This window comes from Sinocyclocheilus grahami, unplaced genomic scaffold (genome assembly GCF_001515645.1).
Source record: "Sinocyclocheilus grahami isolate Dianchi unplaced genomic scaffold, SAMN03320097.WGS_v1.1 scaffold1608.1, whole genome shotgun sequence".
NCBI lineage: Eukaryota > Metazoa > Chordata > Actinopteri > Cypriniformes > Cyprinidae > Sinocyclocheilus > Sinocyclocheilus grahami.
The window spans coordinates 128,264-132,890 of NW_015506787.1; positions in this window are offsets into that span (position 1 = coordinate 128,264).

The following is a 4,627-nucleotide window of genomic DNA, read 5'->3' on the forward strand; positions in this document are numbered from 1 at the left end:
GAGCTGGGGCTTTTAACATCGCATTTAATGAGAATATCCTGACATTTGGGCTGCACATAAAACATGTTTGTTGTTGTTATTGAATTCTTCTTTTAAAAGCCATGCAGGATCGACATGCGATGAAACCCTGCTGGGCTGTCAACAGTGAGTCCAGACTGAAGCTGTTCACATTAATTATGCTGAAGAGACAGAGAAAGTGCTTTGGGTGGACATTTGAGTGAATTTTTGTACACTGTTTATATGTTTCCCTAAAATAACAGTTTTGAACATAAGTGCATATTTCATGCATTCACAATAAAACTTCATTCTACTCCACCCTTTTGCAATAATATCCCAGTATTTATAAAAATTAATTAAAAAAGGTCAAATAACGCAATGTGAGTTCTGTAGGTTCTCTATATTGTTTAGCCAATTTGTTAATTCACTAAATGCAAATATTTCCTTCAGCCAATACATTGTCAAAGCAACTATAGATTTCTTGCACATTTTCAATTAGCAAGTTATACATTTGCTGCAAAATATCATTAGCACCCCAAAAATCTTAAAGATAAATAGCTTGCTGTGATGTTTGTCTTTTGGATAAAAACATCTGCTAAATGAATGCATGTAAATGCAAACATAATTTGTCATCATTTCATTCTTACATATTGTTTAACATGTAATGTGAACTCCATGCCTCTGAAGATAACAGCTTGCACAACAAAGATTTTAAAGTAAAAATGTAACATTATAAAGTCATTCATCTTATAAAAGTTACCACATAATTTATGCATGCTGCAGTGCATGAGGGTGGTTTACAAAGTTTTATATAATAAGCAGCATTAAAAACAAAACTGTAATTGTTTATTTAGACTGTGTTAGGCTACTTGAGATGATATTTGAGGGATTATAGCCAGCCTAACGTGTTTTTTATGCAGATTCATAATCATTTATATTTGTTGTTATGTGTGCTAAAGCCCTGGATGTTTCATTTAGAAGTAGTTGCTTTTTCAAAGTGTTGAACATTAGCAGTTTCCTTATACTTATGTTGCCATTACTTTAAGAAACCAATAAGCCATTCAAGATGTACTTTTACCACAGTTAGGGAAAACTCCACTTGTGTCAGACCCAAGAATACCCATTCCCATGGTAAAACCAATGTAAAGCTAGTGTAAAGCTGTTTATTTTCTTGTTGTCCTGATGCTCTGTAAATCAACGGCGCTGCGAATCTCTCTGTAATACTCTCTCCATCTCTCTCCCACAAAGAAAGTGAGCCTTGTTTGGGATCTTTGGCCCCATAACGCTTCTTTATTGCTTTGGCTGACTTTACCGCGGTAAGCGCTAACAGAGGCCTTTGTGCTCTTAGAGGAACGACATGTATTACAGGAGTCAGTGGGTTCAGATCCAGCTCCAGATTCTGCACAACAAGTTCAGGCTCCAGAGTGCAGACGCAGTGAGGAAACTCATCCGGAGGATTCAAAAGCTTCACGTGTGTTTTCAGGTATTTAAAGGTGAAGTGTGTCATTTTTAGTTTGTGGTGTATCTGTTTTATGTTTACAGTCACTATACTGTAAGTCAGTCAAAGGTCATTTGAACAGATGCTTTCAAGGAATAGTAAGATGCAGATTCGTTTGTTTCTTCATGAGAACAGATTAGGAGAAATGTAGCATCACATCACTTGTTCAGCAATGGATCCTCTGCAGTGAATGGGTGCCGTCAGAATGAGACTCCAAACAACTGATAAAAACATCACAGTAATCCACACAACTCCATCAGTTAATGTCTTGTGAAGAGAAAAGCTGCGAAAAGCTACCATTGGTGAGCAGGTGATGTGATGCTCAGTGTTGGGGGTAACGCATTACAAGTAACGCGAGTTACGTAATCAGATTACTTTTTTCAAGTAACTAATAAAGTAACGCATTACTTTTTAATTTACAAGAGAATATCTTTTTCAAATAAGTAACGCAAGTTACTTTTTTTTCCAATTTATTGATTGACAGCTCTCCTGTCCGCATGTTGAGAGAAATCAGATGTTACTGTAGTTCTAAAATAAATATGAATATGAATATCATCTCACTCACACACAAAAAACACACAGATTCAGTATTCCTCAAAATGAATAAAAATAATGCAACTCTAAATATGACGCAAACCTGCAATAATTAAATGTTAAACAACACTAATATCCTTTATGTATTTAATCCCATTCTATTAACCAATGTCTTTGCTTCTGACCTTCGATGATCCAGTTCAACCGTACTAATAAGCACAAATTACTCTAGACGAACATTTGTGCGTCTTTTTTTATTGCTGAAGTGTGTTGAAATGTCTTCTTCTGCATTCTACTGTACGGACGTAAATCTACTTTCCCTTCAGCCAGAGGCTTATTCATTTCACTTCTGGTGAGAAAAGGCTTTTATATTTGCCAAAAATAGAACTTTTTTATTTTAAAAACAAACAAGCAAGCCCTGTCCAGATTTAAAAAGTAATGCACAAGTAACGTAACACATTACTTTACATAAAAAGTAACTAAGTACCATAATTAGTTACTTTTTATGGAGTAACGCAATATTGCAATGCATTACTTTTAAAAGTAACTTTCCCCAACACTGGTGATGCTGCATTTCTCCTAAATCAGATGCACAGCTGTGTGATGTCAAACATCTGGTTAATTATATAAATACAAGCATCCAGCAACAAACCTTAAAACAGGCATGTGGTGAGAAACATATTATCAAGGCAGAACAAAGAGATGGTCCAAAGACTCCTTGCTTTAACCTCGCAAGTGCAAAACACACAGAGATGCATTACAAAAGACCAACATGCAGATTTCAGAAAACAGCAGTGAACTTTAGTGGTTACTTATTTACATGAAAGTCTTAAAGGCACTGAATAAATGAAACATTATTATTATTATAGGTCATATAATTTTACCTCAGAAAAAAAAGGATAATATGGCTCCTATAATTGTCCATAAATGTTTTACAGCATGTCACTGTCAGAGAGAGGCTGCTTTGATTCACAAATGATGTTTTTTTATTATGTTTTATTCATCATTCTCCTCTCTTAAAAACTTGCTTACACAGGAAATATTATTCAGAAAAAAACATGTTGGTTTTTAAATGCTTTTCCCCAGTGACTTGAGTTAGAGCTGATTGTGTTGAACTTGAACATGCAGTGTCTGCTGTCTGAGGCTCATCACAGCTGCTCTCTGTAACGTCTAATAGTCTGACTCACTGCGTTTCTCTAGTGCAGGTTTTCAGATGTGAGTGTTACCTAATTACCCAAACAGACTCAAAAGTTTGCTGTTTGATCAGAGATGATGAGCGGTTTACTCACGCCATCCTCACAGCACACATTAATTATGAAATAAACATCCTAATATACTGCAAGGTACGTCATCAACTCTAGCCGGTTTTTGATGTCTGTTGTTTCTGAAACACGAGACGAGAGAAGCTGTCAGAGCAAACACCCGAAACATAATTCAAATTTCATATTGCATAAAGCAATTAAATGTAACCCGCCTTCTCTTGCATTCTGTGTTTGTACATTTCCGTGTTATTGCTCAGGTTTCTAGTTGGTGTCAGAATTCAATTTAAGTCAGTGTTTGTGTACTGTAAAAAAAAATAAAAATAAGAGTAATTTACCTAAAAATAAATAAACAAGTTATATAAAGTACATAAGTAAATGTGAGTTAAATTTCTAAATATTTTGAAAACGTTATTACAATTATACTGGATTTACAGTGCAAGTAATTGCATTGTACCATATGAAATCACCTTTAATGAAACAAAACATGAATGTTTACAATAAATGATTGTCAATTCTGTTATTTTTTTTATTATTATTTACTGAAAGTGAGCCATTCAGTGAAACAAATCTATAAGAGAGAGAAAGATATTTTGGGACCAGCGAGGGCTTGATTATTATCGCCCCTCACCATACTGTGATGCCCTGTCATGCCCGAACTACGAGACATAAACATTAAAACCCATTATAAACGAGGCATTTGTTGCATCCAGTGGGGACATAATTTCGGATTATAATAACTTATACTGTCTTTTTACGCGTTACATTGCATCACGCCGCGTAAACATAAAACCATGTCTGCATTTGTGATCGGAGAAATGACAAACAACAAGCACTACTCTACAATGCCAAAAACTCGCGTTTGAATCGTCAGTGGCAAATTCTTTATATATAAAAAACATACTTACAGTCTGTGAGTCAGAACAGCCGGCATTGTAGTCTGCTCTACCAGGATCAGGAAACAGTCCTCCATAAAATGCGCTGGACACATCTGAATATTTGGGTTGAAGTGTTCTGGAACAGTGTTGTAAATACAACTTAACCACTGATTTCTAGTCGTGTCCTCTTTTGGAAGACCAAACAAAGTAGTTTTGCTTTCACATCGAAACACATGGCGAGCTAGAGTGAGGAACGGCCAGTGGATTCGACGGCGCAAAGTTGTTGTATTTCTTCAGCGACCAGCACGGATCAGCTCCAGGCATGATGAAGCGAATATCATCCTCTTTTGGAAGACCAAACAAAGTAGTTTCACTTTCACAACGAAACACACAGCGCCTTCACGACATGGCAGCGGCAACAACAATACTACAGCGAGAATAAAAGTTACACCTTCTTTCTT